This window comes from Hakea prostrata, chromosome 8 (assembly GCF_041222555.1).
Source record: "Hakea prostrata isolate BN-2017 chromosome 8, UWA_Hpros_2, whole genome shotgun sequence".
Taxonomy (NCBI): domain Eukaryota; kingdom Viridiplantae; phylum Streptophyta; class Magnoliopsida; order Proteales; family Proteaceae; genus Hakea; species Hakea prostrata.
Window position 1 is genome coordinate 28,305,451 of NC_142607.1, and position 19,882 is coordinate 28,325,332.

At 40.9% G+C, this 19,882-nt stretch overlaps 1 pseudogene; it reads right to left on the reverse strand.

Annotated features, from left to right (window-relative positions):
• Positions 1–2,139: 2,139 nt before the first annotated feature.
• LOC149007496 (pentatricopeptide repeat-containing protein At4g32430, mitochondrial pseudogene) lies at positions 2,140–4,891 on the reverse strand (annotated as a pseudogene).
• Positions 4,892–19,882: the final 14,991 nt, after the last annotated feature.

The window sequence follows — 19,882 nt, forward strand, 5'->3', positions numbered from 1 at the left end:
AAATATTCAAAGTTGCTTCAATGTAGTGGAATTTAGCAAGAGCTAGAAAACTAATGGAAATGAGCAATGAGATGGGACCTAGCAGAGATTATGGGCATTTTTATTCATTTAGAAATTGCCTTCATAACCTAAATCAGGACTTTTAAGCTCAATACATCAGTGCAGCTTAACTCTTTACAACATCCCTAAACAAAAAAGCTCACAAAGACGAGATTTAAGTCATGAAGTTTCAATAACTATACATTTCACATGAGAATTAAAAATTGAAATTCAATAACATTTTTGGTCGGATCTCCAAAACCAAAAAATATAATCAAGAAGAAGATACATAATGAAATATTGTATAATTATATTAAGAATTTTATCATTTTATTTACAATAAAAGAACACACAGACAAACTATAAAATTATAAATGGAATTACCAGACGCACGAGGAGGGAGTCTCAGAGGCAGATTTTGGATTTAACAATCTCGGGTGTATATCTCTGCTGCTCAAGAGTGAAGACCACCTGGAATCGGCTTTGACAATTAGAGCCAGCAATCTTTTCAAAGCTTCACAAATCTCTCGAGTCGTAACAAATGTCAAGCAAAGGAGCCGGCGCACACGGAGAGAAAACCGATGAAAACCGATCACATTTTCCCGAACAAAACCAAGGGCAATAAACTTTACAAAAGTACCTCAGACAGCCCGCGAACTTCAAAGCAATTAGCTCGGCGGCTGCATTCTTGTCCATCAAGAACAAGAATACATGAAAAGAGGAAGGGAAAAAGAGGGACGGCAGCAAGCCGGTATCGAGCATTCTAGCCTCTCTTTTTTCTGCAAACGTTCCCAATCCATTACCAAGCATCATCCATGAAAACTTGAATTCTAATATGGGGCAAGGCAAGTAATTGAGGTCATTACAGGTATGAATGACGAAAGAAAAGAAGAAAAAGGCAAAACCTGTTTTAGAGAAAAAGGGAAAGTGATTTTCCCACAATGAAGAGGAGATCTAACGATGCTTTTGGTGACATCTCTCCACTTCTTGCATACACAAGCACAGGAACAATGCTTTTTCCCGACAGCCCACCGATCCTCGCTCGCCTCGACTTGCTGGATGATATCTCCAAGAAGCTCAGGAAGCATTTTGGACCAGCAATCCCCATCTGGAACCACTTCGGTTCCTTCCTTAGCTTCACAATCGCCATCTTCGAGCTGTTGCGATTGTTCACCCGATTTGATCCCTTCAGCTTTTAGGGTTTTGAGATCCTCGGAGGAACTCCTGAGACCCTTCCGATGACGAAAAACCCTCCTTAGAGACATTAATTTGCCTACCTTCTTCTCGTCTTCAGAGATGATCCATGGTTAGATCGAAGGAGAAAGAGAAGGAATTCTAGAGAAGCACGAGCGTAGAGATGCTGCAAGACAAGACCGAGTAACGATGGCATCGAGCTCGAAACTAAAGATCCGATAATTCTCGCACCTGAGACAGTCAAGGAAAGGGGTTTGGGTGGGAGGCCCCTAATGTTTCTCCGTCATAAACTCAAGCTTGAGAAGCAGGAACCCTAAAATCAAAGAACTGTTCTAACCGTTTCTTGCACCAACAGCTTCTTCAACCTCTTGGCTCCTCCTCCTCTTTCTCCAGATGCATCAGAGTCGAAATAACGAAATGAGGGTTGGGCGGTTCCAGATTGGATTTTGTGTTTTTCAAAATATTTTGAAAATCTAAACTCAAACCACTGGTTTTTGAATTCGTATATATGTGTATTATGTATGTTGTGTTTTTAAAAAGTATTAACTAATTGGTATGTAATACTAATACTTTACTTATACATTCATTCGAACCGCCCAACTCGGACCGCTGGGTCGTTCGTTGAACCGAACCGTTAGCAAAAAACAAAGAAAAAAATGTGGGTTTTGAATATTTTAATGGAAGGATGAATCCAGCCGTCCGATCTAATCGGACGGCGGGCTCCACCGTGGAGCGCATTAATGACGCTCCACTGAAGCAAAATTGCTGAGGAGCTGCTTCAAAGTTCACAGCATTTAAAGATGAAGCAACTTGAATCAGAACTCCCCAGTCATCAGTGAACAAAACAGGAAAGCATTTGAAGAATGATTATGCCAAAAAAAAAAAAACATTAAATTTTAGGGGATCAACAATTCTCCTTTCTTAGTGATCTTTCAGGTTCTTTCAGCCTCTCTCTTCAATATCCTCATTTCTAAACCTATACATTCTACCATTTTATATATTTCCTCAACTTGGTGATGAGACTTGTCATTAGAGGAGAAACCATGCATACACATGGAACCATCACCCAGATCCACCCAACTAAACCCAACTTCCTTCTTCACTCTTCTCTGTCTCATCCCCTTTCTTATCTCTGCCACCTTGTCCCAGTCCCCCTTTTCAGCATACAAATTGCAGATCAACACATATGAACCAGACTCCATAGGTTCAATCTCCAGCAAAGCCTCTGCTGCCCTCTTAGCCATCTTTACATTCCCGTGTATCCTACAAGCCCCAAGCAAGCTCTGCCACACAGATATACCGGGTGTTATTGGCATTTGATTAACAAACTCCTCTGCCTCCTCCAGCCGTCCTGCCCTCCCCAGCATATCCACCACACATGAATAATGTTCTGGGGATGGCTCTATAAAGTGGTCATTGATCATTGACTGAAATACCTGGCAGCCTGTTTCAACCATTCCGCTTCGACTGCATGCTGTTAGCACAGCAAGGAAAGTGACTGAGTCCGGAGTTATTCTTTTCTTCTCCATCTCCTCAAATAAATTCATAACAGATCTATAATCACCATGACGAGCATGGGCTGAGATGATGGCTGTCCAACCAATTTTGCTCCTCTCTGGTGCTTCATTGAACACCCACTGAGACTCTTCGATGCTCCCACACTTTGCATACATATCAAGAAGGGCACCAGACACAATTGGATCTGCTTTCAACCCAAGCTTGATGATGGTAGAGTGGCACCGTTGCCCATGTCTCAGAGTCAATGGTTCAGCAGCTCCAATTGCACTCAGCACACTGCCAAAAGTGAACTCATTTGGATGAGACTCCTGAATCGCCAAGACGAATGCCTGGAAAGCCCCAAGATACATCCTGTTCTGTGCATACCCAGAAATCAAGGCATTCCATGATATAATCTCTCTGTAACTCTGCTCATCAAATACCCTCTTGGACTCCTCCATCGATTCAAACTTAGAGTACATGGTAATGAAGCTGTTAGAAACATTCAACTCTGACAAAAAACCTGTTTTTATACAGAAACCATGTATCATTTTGCCTTCTGTCGTCAAGTTATTTTTTGACACAACATTTATTAAACCAACGAATGTGACATCATTTGGATAGACTTCATCTTCTCTCATCTTCTTAAACAGTGAGAAAGCATCCTCTTCATTTATAGAAATGGAAGTTGTCCAAGAAACCACATTTCTATCGATCATCCCCTCAAAGACCATTTTTGCATACTCAAGTAGCTCACATTTTGCATACATAGAGATCAGAACATTACAAATTGAAACTTCAGTTCCATATCCAGTTCTTATAATCAAACCGTGTATCTGTTGTCCAAGCTCTAAGCTTCTTTCATGGCTGCATGCTGAAACAACACTAGCAAATGAAACATGGTCGAGCTCCATCCCCTTCTTTCACCATTTTAGCGAAGACACCGATCGCTTCTACTCCATAGTTACCTTCCTGGGTATAACCGGAGAGTAAAGCATTCCAAGAAACTAAGTCTCTGTTAGGCATTTCATCAAACATTCTCTTAGCTTCGTCTAGATGACCCCACCTTGAATACATAGTTATAAGTGCATTTCCTATGAAAATTTCGGAGCCAAAACCGAATATTAAAATCTGAGAATGAAGTTGAGATCCCAGATGGAACTCTTGAATGTTTGAACAAAAGGCTAGAAGGGTGGTATAAGTCACAGCATCAAAGAAGACCCCACTTAGATGCATTTTAAGAGCAAATTTAATAGCATCTTCGCTCTGATGAAAACCGGAGAGGATGGTATTCCAAGAAACAATGTCAGCATCATGCAAGTTCTCAAAGATAAGAAATGCTTGATCAAATTGTCCAGATTTGCAGTACATGTTCATCAAAGAATTTGAGACAGTCAGGAACGAATCCAGCCCAGAAGAAATCGCGTAACCATGGATCTGGAAGCCAGATTTAGTGTCCCCACGACAAGCCTTGAGAGCAATAGCCACGTTGACCTCATTAATGGTGCCAATAATGCCCAATTGCAACTGTTCTCTGAACAATTTGAGAGCTTCAAAAGGACGGTTTCTGCTGAGGCATGCAAGCATGGGATGGTTGTTAAAGCCCACTTTTGGATGTGGGCTTCGGTCGAACAAGTGGTGCGCATCTTGATAGTTACGATGGGTTTTCGAATTCATAGACTGTTGCTTGGCAATTGCAATAATGCTTTTGAAATATTGTTGGCGAGTAAACATGAGAGAGAGGCCAATGAAGGCCCGAAGCTTGCATGAGAAGAAATCTGCAGATTAAATACTAACGAGACAGTTGTGTTCTGCCAACACAATTTTCAGGGTGGTAAGCGCGTAAATGGGATTCAAAAGTCGGGAAGAAATTTGCAGGAATTAAAGGACAAGGCCATGAATTCCATCATATACTTACAAGAAGCATAACTGAAGGCCGTCCCGTCAATTTTTTCTCACCAAAGGGCACGATAGCTATTTCATGGTGATCAATGAAACACTAAGAACAATAGTAGAAGTCTGGGTGTTCCTGTGTTCAATTTCGTCTCCATCTTTACAGTTACAAGGTTTTCTGATGCGAACAGTGGTGCTGTTCTGGCTTTGATCAGCTCTCCAGTCCAATGGCTGTCATCAATCTGGTCTTCTTTTTCTTTTCCAGTTGAGCATCTATTTGAGATTTGATTTGTTTATTTTATTTTATTTTATTTTATTTTATTTTTTTTGGGGTGTGTGTTGGGGAGGGGGCTAATAAGAGAGGGAAATCAAGTAGTTCGAAGTTTGTTGATGCTTTATAGTTTATACTACCGATATTTAGCTCTTGGGTCCCTATACTATAACTTAATTACTAATCAGAACCTACTCTTTATGAAATTGGTAATACCCTTAATTCTAATGATGTTAATTTTGTAAAACCCAGCCCTAACCTTGACCCGGAAACCTTGTTATTTGTAGGTCCGATGACCCGAAGTAAAGTAAGAAGTCAGCTTTGGGCCATCCCAGTAGAGGACTTGGTGTCTGGCTTTGAATCCATGAAAGTTGATGATGAGGTTCTATTTATGGAAACTGAATCCTGATGAAGATCTGATTAGTTGATGGACTTGGAGTGCTCTCTATCTTGGTTTGAAGGCATTTCTACCTATTAGGTAAGTCACTTGACTTGTGTGCAAAACCCCTTTAGGATTGGATTTGATCTGGACCTTCAATTCCTCGTTTTGGTCTTGTTGTCGGCATTGGTCGACCGATTGGTCGATCGGACCAATCGACCAATCCACTCGACCAATGAGTGCTGTCTTTGGCAATTAGGTTGTTCTTGCTCTATTTAAGTCCAATCTCGAGTCCACTTCGTATTTGCTGCCTCCAAACTCTCTGGAACGAACCAAAGACCTCTGCAAGTCATCTCTCTTGCATCCTTGGTGTTTTCTTGACGGATCTTCGTCGAAACTCTTCTTTTTGCATCAAAAGGTATGTCTACTCTCTCTTCTTCTCCTCCATCTTTGTTTTTCTTTCCTTTTTGAGTTGAGACAGTAGAAGAGATGCTGCATTCTCTATTGCAAACATCTCTGAACATGTTCTCATGATCATCCTAAGGATTTGAGGCTAGAACAATGATCTTAACCATGATCATTGCAAGCTTTTGAAGGAATCATGATCAAACCATGATCTAATCTTTGTTAAACTTCTAATCTGAATTCTGATCTCTTTGGATCTTCTATGTTGATCATGTTAGTAGTTAATTACTGTGTTTTCCTTCCATGATCCATAATCTATAAATCTCTAGTTGTTCTCTTCTACCTTACTATGTGTTCTTCATGATGCATGGTAGTTACATATATGGTAGGTTTTATTTCCTTATTTAGATTTATGCTTCTAAGCCTTATTCCATGAAGATCTATGTATGTTTTCATGATACCATTACCTGAAGCAAAGATCTATCCTCCTATTGTTCTTGTCTTTGTTTTCTATTTCAAATTCATCAAGATCCATGGTTGATTTAATTATGGTAACTTTTTGTTTCCTAATTTGGATCTTGATATCTTGATTGGATTAGTGCTTTGAGGTCCCCTATATGTTAGAATACTACTGATGTAGTCTACCCCTTGATTAGTACCCTTTTGAACCACCAAATTCGGATTTCATATCTTAAAACTCTGTTTTTTTAGGGCTATCGTCTCGCATTGGTCGATCGATTGGTCGACTGGACCGAGTCGACCAATCCACTCGACCAATGAGTACAAAGCAACTCCGGAATTGGTCCGTGTTGGATGTTTTGGTATCTTTTCTGTTAGGGATCTTTCCTAATATGTTGTATATACTTGTTTAGGACCTTCTTCTCAAGTTTGCCAAGATCTTACTTGATTTCTTAGGATTAATTTGCGAGTTATAAAAGGTAAGGATGGTTATTTCCTTAATTACATAGATAGCATGAATCTAGTTTCTATATTTGAATATCATAGATATGATTCCTAAATTAGATTCTTACAATGATATACTACTGTTGCATAACTTTGATTACAGTAGCATTACTTATTCATATTAAATTGATTCATGTATGATTTACTTACCAATGTTATAAAAGTGATTGTAATTATTGATTTCTTTCCATATATGAAGTTACCATATATGTGATGATATGAATTGATGCATGTGTATGCTTAAGTATGGTTTGGAAAGGAGAGGTGTCCTTTTGACACTTCGTTCTTGGACTACTACGGGAATATTATGGGATGTTTCCGGAGATGCCCTCTGGACACCTTCCTAAACTGTTGGATGACATATCTAGGATTGTCTAGTAGTGTTTGGCTAGGATGTCCTGTTATGTCGACCCTAATCGGAGGGGTATTGAGACCGAACGACCCGTGGTAGCAATGGGGATTCATGGGCGCTCAAGACCGGTAACCAACCCGTGAGAGGACAGGGAATCACATTGTGGGGGCCATTTATTGGTAGGGTTGCATATGGTTAGACTTGGGCTCACGGGCGCTTAAGACCGGTAACCAACCCGTGAGAGGACGTGAGAGCTTCCCGTTTACCATATGTGGATGATCAATAGGGTTGGTGAGTCCGTAGTCGTGGACTATGAGGACTCTAGTGTGAAGGATACCGAAAAGGATCGTCGGGGACGAGGAATGGACGTATCTGGATCCGACTTGATGTAACTAAGTAGAAGACTTGCATTTGGCTAGGTTTTACCCCCGACATGCGCCAGACTTATACCAAATGGTTGTGAGAGAGTGTGTTGACTTAACCCCCTGCCAAGGTTTGTCCCGAGGGATGAAGGACCCATTACCAATCGGCTGCTCAAGACCGGTGAAATGATCCGTGAGAGAATCCAAGATATCTTAAATGGTTGAGGATGTGAGTGGACTTTCCTAAAGAAGTACGGTGCTATGACTTAAAGCATGTCCGCCAATAGAGACCAGCATACATAGAGTTAGATTCATTCATTCATTGCTTGTCTCATATCATATTGCATTTATGTTTGTTCGGAATCCTCGCCATTTATGTTATTATGGATTTTAATCGCCTTACCGAGTTTCTTTGAAACTCATTCCTTTATTGTACAATGTTGTTAGACTATCCCGCAGTACCGAGTACTATGACGGTCCCTATGAAGAAGCGCAAGGCGAAGAGGCATATCTCCAGGAAGGTGATTGCGGTTACCACAATTACTCGAAGATCCCGCGAGTGGTTATGCTCCGTACGATGCTTAGTCCGACCATTGAGTGGAAGCGTCCTTGTGCCATTTATGAGATTTACACTTACAAGGATGTTGTCTATAAAGTGGAGAACAATTTAGTTACCCAATGTACTTGCTACTGGGATTAGGTTTTGTCTAGTTTATTCTTTAGAGCTACTTTTCCGCTGGTTGTAAAGTGGGATTTTTGCCTCACTTTACTTATCCCTTTGATACTCGATTATATCTATTATTCCGATTCATTTATGATTCATTCTTTCTTTATTGGATCTATGATTTATCTTCCGCACTCTTGTTATGATTGTTCATGATTATGTTATTGTTTATGTGGGAGGTTGATCACTCGATACCCGATCTTCGGCCGTGGATCACACTCTCGGGTATGCCAGATAGGGTACCGGCTGGGAGGGCGTGACAAATTTTATATGTGTAATGTCAATTTTGCCCTTTCTTAGATTTACTTATGCTTCTTTGTGATTCGGAGAAAATATGATCGAACTTGGTTCATTCTTAGTTCGACCCTTCACTCCGGTTGAGACGAAGGGAATCGACTCGTTTCCGAGCGAGCCGTGTTCAAGAGATAGCTTGCTGAGGAAGAAAACTAAATCAGCCACAAGCACGCCCTAATCCAATACTTTTGAAGCGGGTTAATTAACCTAATGACGGCTAGCAGAGTTCGGTGGCTGTCAATCATCGCTATCATATGGATAACCACCAAATAACAGTCGGGTTATCCTAGAAGTCCTCTACTAGTCCAAACTAGTAGAAGTCTATCACTCAACAGATCTATCTGTTAAGATCCAATGATTATCCGAAGAAGGCTCAAATACATTCAACAAAGAAGATTCGAAGGTACACTCTATATAAGACATCACCTATTCACAACGTGAGGACGGACGAAAACACTCAGATGCTTACTATCTGAATCGTATTTCAGTTATTCATTCCTTAGCTCTGTGTTCTAGTAGAGCCGTTTGTGATTAAGTTCATCAACTGACTTAGCCTTCGGAGGTGTACTCCCGACCCCAGCGGTCGGGCCACATCTAACGCTTTGTTTTGCAGTCATTCTCAAGAGATCTAAGGGCTGAGCGGATTTTGGACGCATCATTTGGCGCCGTCTGTGGGAAACGTTTCGAAAAGCTATGGTGACTAGATCAGCGGCAGCAACAGTAGTTGCTGCACAGTGAGATGCTAGAGTCCAAATTCCTGGAGTAAACAATCCAAATATTCCTCAGGGAAGTCGACCGCTCAAAGTAGATGGCGGTCAAAGAGGTAATAATCCTCCAGATTCACTCCAGCATCAACTGGATCAACTGAAACTCCAGATGCTAGATGTAAGTTAGGCACTCCGTGCGCTAACCAGACAGGTGGTGGTACCACTAGAGCCCGATCGTCATGATGCAGGAAGGCGCGCATCACAGCGGGACTGGAGACTGATTGACGAACAAAATGTCGGCCAAAACTTCCGTGAAGGCGACCGAATACTTACGAGAACTAAAAATCTCCCTAGGCATGATGATCGGTTCGACGAACCACAAGGGAGTACTACTGATTCAAATACAAGGTTGGTTATAGGAGTAAGAACTCACTCACCAACTATTAGACGTGTTGTTCGTGATGATCGTGTTGTTCGTGATAATGATTGCATTGTTCAAGGTCGTGATCGTGTTGCTGAAGATCGATCGACACATATTGGTCAGGAATTGGCTAATATCAATCAGAAGCTTGGGTAATTGGCAAGAGGTAGGATAACTGATGATATCTATTCAGTTATTCGAAATACTCCGTTTGCCGAGCCCATTGCCGGATACCAGTTTCCTCACAATTTCCGTCTGCCAACTTTTTCTACATTCGATGGCTCTGGAGATCCCACGGCCCACATCAGTTATTATCAGCAAACTATGGCGGTTGCAGGTAATTCTGATGAAATTCTCTGCAGGGTCTTTGGTTCGTCTTTAACTAGAGCAGCACAGAAATGGTTCTCGAACCTCCCATCGGGAAGGATCGTGAATTTCGACAAGTAGGCATGCAGATTTATAGGGCGATTTCAAAGTGGAATCCAAATCAAGAAGACCGAGGAAACCTTGTTCACTGTAAGATAAGGGAAGAGTGAATCGATTCGGGAATGCCTGAAAAGATTCAACAGGGTTACAATGGAGATAGAGAATCTAGATGAGCAAGTACCTAAAACTACTTTGTTCATTGGTCTCACTAATCGAAGACTCTTGGAGTTATTACTTCAAGATATGCCCACAACTAATGCCGAGTTAGTTCATAGATGTCAAAAACAGGCCGAAGTCATGGAAATCTTAGATGCCCGCTAGGGGGACAATAAAGCCTCCGCATAGGAGCAAAAGGCTCCTGAGAATAAGCAGAAGCCAAAGCAGAATATTCGAGATTGAGTTGGAAAGCCTCATCAGGCGTGGCGGCAGAGATCTCCCAACAAAAGTGAGTATACTCCATTAAATACTCATCGGACTGATATTCTAAACATTATCAAGAAGCAGAACATCTTGAAGTGGCCTCCGAAGCTTCCTTCAAAACCAGGGGAGCAGGATCGAGAAAAGTATTGCCGTTTCCACAAAGATTACGGTCATTATACCAATGATTGTAGACATTTAAAGGCAGATATCGAGAGATTGATATCCCAAGGACATTTGTCTAGTTTCGTCAATAGAAGGCGAGAGGAACCACACGATGCAGCAATAAAAATGGACCGTTCGGTTAGCCCGGATCAACCGGCAGAGGCTCCTAAATCTAAGAAGGGTAAGGAGGTAATTGATGCTACTCGGTCACCGATCCTTACAATTTTTGGAGGTCCCGAGCTTGAATCACTCCGGAGGCTGAAAGCAAAATCAAAATTTGTTGAAACCAGAGAGACGCAGAAGTGTAAGAGACCAAATGGTGAGGGTTCGATCACCTTTCTAGAAGAAGATGAGAGAAGCGTTTGTCTGCCTCATGATGATGCCATAGTCATCAAGGTAGAGATTGCACGCCGCGAAGTACACAGGGTGTTAGTTGACGCCGGATCTGCAGCAAATCTTTTATCTTATGCAACCTATCAAAAACTTAAGGTGGATTAAGACTTGATGGAGCCATCATCCACACATCTATATGGCTTTGCAGGATCATCTGCAGTTGCGGAAGGATCGGTCCAGTTGGACTTATCAATTGGAAGCTTCCCCAAGGAAGCCACCGTTCGGGTAAATTTCTTGGTGGTTTGGAATCTCCCTACTTACAATGTAATTCTTGGAAGACCATCGTTGTCAAAATTAGGTGCTATTGTTTCAACGAAGCACCTTAAAATAAAGTTCCCAACTGAGATGGGAGTCGGTCAAGTTTCATCTGACCAGAGAATTTCTCGGCAATGTTATGTTGCATATATAAAATAAGGAAGGGCCGAGAAAGATAACGGCGTTACCGATTGAAGTACGAGATGATCGGGATGAAGCAGAAATGCAAAGGCCCGAGCCAGTAGAAAAACTGGAGCAAATCCCTTTGTATCCCGATGATGAAAAAAGAGTTACTTATATCGGGTCTGAGCAGCTGGAAGAATTCAAAGGGGAGTTGAAGTCTTTTCTTCAACAAAATAGTGACGTGTTCGCGTGGTCTGCAGTTGATATGCCAAGAATTGATAGGCATGTTGCAAAACACAAACTTTGGCTAGATCCCAAGGTGAAACCAGTTATCCAATGAAGGAGAAATTTCTCCTTGGAAAAATATGAAGACGTTCGGGGCGAAGTCGAGAAGCTGAAAAGTTCTGGTTTCATCGAACCAAATGAATGCCCCATCTGATTGGCCAACATTGTGATGGTCAAAAAGGCAAATGGGAAGTGGAGAATGTGTACAGATTACACAGACCTCAACAAGGCTTGCCCTAAAGATTGTTACTCATTGCCTAGGATTGATCTCATTGATAGATGCAACTGCAGGATATGAAACCTTGAGTTTCATGGATGCTTACTCAAGGTATAATCAAATCCTCATGAGTAAGGAGGATGAGAAGTTTACGGCTTTCATGACTGATTGTGAAAGTTTTTATTATAAAGTCATGCCATTCGGCTTGAAGAATGTTGGGGCTACTTACCAAAGGGCCATCAACAAAATATTCAAGGATTTGATCGGGAAAAATGTCGAAGCTTATGTTGACGATATGCTGGTAAAGAGCATTTCAAGAACGAAACATATTGAAGATTTAACAGAGGTATTTTCGGTACTATGAAAATACCAGATGAAGCTGAATCCGGAGAAATGCGCCTTCGGAGTCTCGTCAGGCAAATTATTGGGCTTCATGGTATCACAAAGGGGTATTAAGGCTAATCCATCCAAAATACAAGCCTTGATTAACATGGAGGCCCCCAAAACTGTTCGAGATGTACAATGCTTGACGGGGAGAGTAGCCGCTTTGAACCGTTTCATCTCACAATCAGGACAAAAGTGTCTACCTTTTTTTAAGGCTCTCAAAGACTTGAGGGGAAGCAAGGAGGCAAAATGGACTGAAGAATGTCAGAAAGCTTTCGAGGAACTAAAGGAGACACTAGGAAGACCACCACTATTATCTAGACCGGAGAAGGGAGAAGTCTCGCAGCTATATATAGCGGCAACCCCTTCGGCGGTCAGCGCAGTTCTTGTTCCAGAAAAGGACAAGAAACAATGGCCAATTTATTATGTCAGCCACGCACTACTAGACACAGAAACACTATATTCTCAGATCGAGAAGCAAGCTCTAGCTCTTATGATAGTAGCTAGAAAACTACGGCCATATTTTCAAGCTCATTCCATTGAGGTATTTACTACTTTTCATCTTAGTAAAGTTCTTCATAAACCTGATTTATCTGGAAGAATGGTCGCATGGTCGATTGAACTCAGCGAGTTCCAAGTAAGCTTTAAGCCTCGAATGGCAATCAAAGCTCAAGCACTAGCCGACTTTGTAGTAGAGGCTACTACTGTCACATCCACCCAGCCGGTACCCTATCTGGCATATCCGAGTGTGTGATCCACAGTCCCCAAGATCCAGTAGTTAGTAAAATCAACCTCCCACATTCACAACAATATAATCAAGAACAAGACTAAATCAATGTTAACAATATTATTCAAATGAATCAAAGTAAAGTAACAAGACAATCATTAGAGTGCGGAAATGATACCAATAGATATATAAATCAAAAGTAGAGTGAGGCGGAATCTCACTCCACGAGTACAGGAATGTAGTTCGAAAATCAAAGGGATTACAACGATTCTAAAGACAAGAAAGAAAGATATATTCTAACTAAGCTAGAGTCTTTTCTACTTTATAAAGGATGTCTTCATAAACATAGACTTCATCGATTACACTCAGACGCTCCCAATCCACAATAGGGCTAATCCTGGTAACAAGAGAGACCACTCGAGGGATCCTCACAGTAATCTTCGTAATCGCCAACACTTTGCGTATGGTACGCTTCTTCATCTTGCGCTTCCTCATATTGTGCTTCATAGCCATCAAGACCTGTAGAATAATCTAACAAAAGATATTGTACAAAAAGAAGTCAGTTTCAAAAGAAACTCAGCAAGGCAACTTATTCCATAATAACATAAATAACATAGTAACATAAACAAAGCATAAAGTGATATGATATGAGACAGACAATGCATGTATGAATCTAGCTCTATGTATGCTGGTCTCTATAGGCAGACATGCTTTAAGTCATAGCACCATAGTTCTTTGGGTAGGTCTCAATTCACTCATCCTCGGTTGGCAAAGCGTCCGTCATCCATCTTGGACATTCCATGGCTGAGGGTTAAGTCACCTCTCTCTCACATCACCGTTTGGTCTAAGTATTGGCGCATGTCAGGGTAAACCCTAGCCCAATGCAAGTCATCTACTTAGTCATATCAACTCAGATCCAGATACGTCCATTCCTCCCCTCTCGAGATCCTTTCCTGTATCCTTCACACTAGAGTCAGTGTATCCGACTCTCTCAAATACGGACTCATCAACCCTATTGGTTATCCAGATATGGTAAACGGGAAGCTCTCATGTCCTCTCACGGGTTGGTTACCGGTCTTGAACGCCCATGAGCCCAAGTCTATCCATATGCAACTCTCCAATAAATGGTCCCCACAATATGATTCCCATCCTCTCACGGGTTGGTTACCGGTCTTGAGCACCCATAAATCACATTGCTACCACGGGTTGTTCGGTCTCAATACCCTTCCGATTCGGGTCTGATATAACAGGGGTATAACCTAGCCAAACACTGCTAGACAAGTCCTAGGTATGACAACAAATAATCCTAGAAAGCGTCAAAGGGCAACATTGGAAATATCCCATACTACTCCCAATGAGGTCCAAGGACAGAAATGTCAAAAGGACATTCCCCAATCCCAAATCATACCTAAACAATCACAATCATAATTTAGTCATATCATCCACAACAGATATCTCATCATATGAAAGAGTATAATAAGACAAGATCAAATAAATAAGAAACATACATGAATAAGTATTCATACATAATCAAGTACATAAAGTAAATAAGGAAATAAGATCCTAATGTACTTGCAGCATTCATATCATAATAGAAACTAACATAACAATAGCAAATCTAAGTAGTTCCCAAATTAGAAACTAAATCTATGCAATCTATGTTAATATGGTAACAACATTCCTTACCTTAAATAGATTTGAGTGTATTCCGGACAGACAAAAGGATGAATCCAAAGTTAGCAAATAAACCCTACAATAGCATCACACAATCATTAGGAAGTAGTCCTAAAAGAATAAGCATGAATCGAATCGAATCGAATCGGACGAAGAAATCGGATTCTGCCGTTGCGGGTTGATTGGTGGGTTGAGTGCTCCAATCGACCTGGCAATCTGCCCAAGAGCAAATCCGAAAATAAAAAGAGAATCTTGATCCGAAACCAATGCTACACAAACCGGAATGCGACGAAACTTGGAGAGATTGTCTAACATAGTAGTCTAAGACTAAAAAGCATAATTTAGACATCAAACCACCATTAAAACCATTACTTACTAATTTAGAATCATAGTTTCTATTTTGGTAAAAATCATAGTTTTCATTGGAAACATGCTATGAATGAAAGAGATGAACTAGAGATGATTAGATCTCATTCTAATACAAGAACACAGTAGATCAGAGGTATGAATAATCATAGAGAAGCATCTATAATGCTAGAACAAATCAAAATAGGAATATAATCATAGTTTAAGAAGAAATCATAAGAATCATGTTAAGAATGAATGAGATGATCATGGCATAAGAGAATGAAAAGAGATTGTAAAGATATGACTACAAGGTTGCAGCATCTTCATCATAATCTCAGTTCAAAGATGAGAGTGATCATAGAAAGAATGAATCAATAATGCATAAGATTGAATACTAACCTTTAATTGAAGGACAAGAGAGAGAGTTTGCAAGATTGCAAGATTGCAAGATTAGGTCTTCTTCTTCACTCTTGGAGGCTTGGAGATGGTTTCCCTTCATTCTCTAAGTGTTATGGAGGCTAGGGATACTAAAATCACGAAGTCATGGGGTATATATAGCAAGATACTCAAAACAGAAGATTTTGTTTGAGTTCAGCATCTCTGGGTCGATTGGCTGGGTAGCATGGCCCAGTCGACCCAAGCAGTCGACCTAGGCTATCAGCAACGCCAAAGACAGGGATTTGAAGGTCTTCCACTACTCGGAATCAAACGAAACTTTAAACGCATATTCTATAACATACCTAGCATGGAAAAATGGCTTTAAATCATATCTCACCAAGCTCTAAGGTCATCAACTAATCTTCTCTTCATCAAGGCGTAGTCTCTTCTCTATATCCAACATTGCCTTCAAGTATGGGGCATCATCTTCAATCTCCATAGGTTTGGAGTCGAACACTATATCTTCTACCAATAAGGCCCATAGTTTACTTTCACTTCTACTTCGGGTCTTCGAACCTACAATCAAAGAGTATTTGGGTTAAGGCTAGGGCCGGATTTCACATTCCCCCCTCCTTAAAAGAAATCTCGTCCTCGAAATTGACGTCCCCTCACGGATATGACTCACCGATCTTCGAGCGCCCGTGAGCCCAAGTCTGACTATTTGCAACCCTACCAACAATGGCCCCTTTCGGGTATCCGTAATATGATCTATGTCCTCTCACGGGCTGGTTACCGATCTTGAGCGCCCATCAAACCATACTACTACCACGGGTCGTTTGGTCTCAATACCCTTCCGATTCGGGTCTGATATGACAAGGACATCCTAGCCATACACCTAGACAAGTCCTATATATGTCATCCAATAATCCAGGAAAGCGTCGATGGACACCTTCGGAGAACATCCCATACTATTCCCTCCGATGTCCAAGGACAGAAATGTCAGTAGGACATTCCTCAATCCCAAATTATACTTATCCAATCACATTCTCAATTCATCATATCACACATACATGATACATCATCATATTGAAAGTCGTATCATAACATCACATAATTCAAGTGTAATGTAAATAACAATAATTAAGTAGACATGATATACAAAAGTAATTAAACATATTACTACTGTTAAAAGACAACTACAGAAGTCATATGATGTCTAAATAGAATTGATAAGCAAGGTTGTCACACCCCACCCGCCGGTCTCGGTTACCCGCCCGACAACCCGTGGGAGTGATCCGTCACAAGATCCACGGTTTTAGTCTATCAACAATAATAAATACAAATAAAGACAATCAAGAGCAGTAACAGTTCAATAAATGAATTAAAGGATTACAGGAGTTCAAATACTCCAATAAAATAATAAATGAAAGAATAATAAATCAAAATGAATACAAGTTCAGCGGAAGCAATCAAAAAGAGTTATATTATTTTCTTTCCAGTTTCCTTTTCTAAGGTTAAATAATGTTTTTCATGAATCTCAAGAAAATGGGTCCTCCAGTTCTTCTCCATTCGCCGAGCGAACTGTCTAACCACTTTCTGTCTCTGTCCATCAATAGGTGTGATAAGTGCACTCCATGCACTCGTAGGAGCTCCCGCATAGGCTATTTCCATTTCCCACTGCCGGTGCCACATCCTCTTCATACGGGAAGGTTCCTTCATAGGAAACCAATCCATTTTCCGGCACAATTCCTCCATTTGTGCAGGCTAATAAAACATATACAATAAAGGAGTGAATTCTAGAGAACTCAGTAAGAACAATTACAATTCCCATCAAAATATCCAACAAATCAGAAATGCATAAATGATATGAATGAGTGCAAAGTATGAATGATACTATGATTCTAACTATTCAAGTCTCTAACAGTTGACATGCTTTAAGATATACACCAGCCCTCCTCTGGGTAGGTCTAGTCACTCTAATCCGGCAATGACTGGTTACCTCTGTAGGGATCATGGGCAAAAATGGAAGGTCCACACCTAGCTCTCAAACCATGGCTGGGGTTAAGTCAACACTCTCTCACCACGACCATTGGTAATGAGTACTAGCGCATGTCGGGGTTTCTAATCCAATGCAAGGTCATACAGGTAACATGTCTACATGAAGTCCAGATACATCCCCTATGGCACCAACCAACTCAGTTCAGTATCCTTCGCAACCTAGGAATGAGAATCCTCACGGACTGGCTACCGTTGTTGGACTTCATTCCATAACCCTATGGTCATCCACATATTGTTAGGGCGGAATGCTCTCATGACTCCTCACAACACCCAGTCCGTTCCTTGGACGTCCATGAGCCCAACCCTAACATATGCAACCCTACCATTTATATGACTAACAGTGGACCAACGTCACATCACTGTCATCACAGGTCATCCAGTTTCAATCCCTCTACTGAAAGGGTAGTAGCATGTGGGGTACCTAGCCATGCAAATTCTAGACTCTACCTAAGAATGTCATCCAATAGTTATGACAGTGCTGGAGACATCAGCAGGCATGTGTCCCATTCCACAGCCTTCTGATATCCCAGCTAAGATATCCCAGAGGAATACCTCATCCATCAGAACCTCATATTATCATCAGTATATCACATTCATAATCAACAAAGTATATATGTAAACAAGATAAACAGTAGTAACACAACAAGATTGGTATGTAAAACATGATTACAACAACTTATATAATGAAAGACTAATTCTAACAGACACTGGACTAGCATGTTTAAGTCTATTCTTAAAGATAGGATTGAATGTCCTTACCTGTATATAAGTAAATCGTCTGTAAAACGGAATCCGTAAACTATTATAAGACTTTCTCTTCAAACAGAGAACACCTAAATACAGGGTTACAATAATGTATAAGTCAATTGAATCAATTCGGATCAAAACCAAAAGTCATTTGGTCACTGGTTTACCAGCCGTCGCTTGAGCCGGTCGCTTAGGTTGAGCGACCGCCCCAAAAACAGAGAGTTTCAATTCGAAACTCAGGCTTCTGATCATCCATTTTCAATCCGGATTTTGAGTGATCAAGGCCTAAATCTCGAATCTAACACTCCTATAGCCAAAGGGTGAAAGGAAACCTAACAAATACCATCATTGGATTACCTAGAACTCTCCCCTTGATTGGATCTATCCTTTTTACGAAAGCAGGGTTTCGTTTTCAGATGAATCACATCAAGAAGATTGGAAAGAGAGTTACGATTGATCAAAAGGGTAACCACCATGATGAGGGGATGGGTTAACACAAAATTGAAAGACAAAGGAGATAAATGATGAAGGGTGAATCCATTACCTCACTCCAGAATACCAGAAACAGGGAAGGATTGATCTCCAGATCACTACCAGCACTTCAGATCCGCTTTCTACACTTCTCCGCAGCCGTCTAACCTCCAAAAATGGTAACCACGAATAAAATATTCGTAAATTGGACGAGGGTTACCTTTTATAGAAGTCAGGGGGAAAATTAGGGCAAAACCCCGAAAACAGAGCCGGTCGGCGGTCACTTGGTTTGATCGACCGCCACTAGCAACCACCCCCATGTATTTTGCCAAACAAGGGTGCTTTTGCTAGGGGGTTGATATCCAAGTACAACCTAGCCCTAAAGAAGAGATGGGGGAGATCTTACCTTCATTCCGGACATCTCCAAACATCACTTGCCTTCTAGAAGACCAACTACCATGCAAGGCAGGCTCTTCAGACAGAGGATCCAGATCCATGGGTTCAGGGTATGGATCATGGACTTCTATCCAAACACTCCACAAATTTACCCGACTAGACCTTCGGATTCTCGGACCTACAATACGTATCTCGGGTTAGAAATACGGGGGTTGTTACAAAGGTATATCGAGTTGCCAATCATCATGAAATAAACACATAGTTCATGTCATATGGGTATAATTGTCCTTACCTTAATCGAATCGAGAATAATAGCAAATACCACTTAGAATAGTCCCCAACTTAGTGCTTGAACCCTAGATAACATACAAGTAACATTAGCGAAGGAAACAATCAAATCGGAGATCAAACGAAGCGAAACGAGCAAGAGTTGAGTTGCTGTTTTCCTTTGGTCGACTGATTGGTCCACTGACCAGTCGACCAAGAGGATCAGTAACAGGCAACATAGGAAAATTGGGCCCGAAACCGATCTTCCGGGTCTCGAATCGATCTGAAATTTGGAGGGAATGATCATAGCAATATAGAGACACTATACAATGAAAATTATCATGATCCAACCGTCCAATTAGGAATACCCAAATTAAAACCCTATGTTCTATATGTTAAACATCAAGAATTGAAATGGGGTTTGTTGCAATGGCAAGGAATGATGGGGAATCAGCTAAGAAAGTGATAAGAACTATACTAGGATCATAAATCAACAATAAATCAGACCTAGCATGCATCTACACATCAATTTAGGTTGATAAGACAAGTTGGAATGACAAGAATCATAGAAATGCAATGCTATTGATTGTATTGAATGCATAGCATAACAAGAATGAAAAGAAATTAATGGAGATGAAAGGGAAACACAT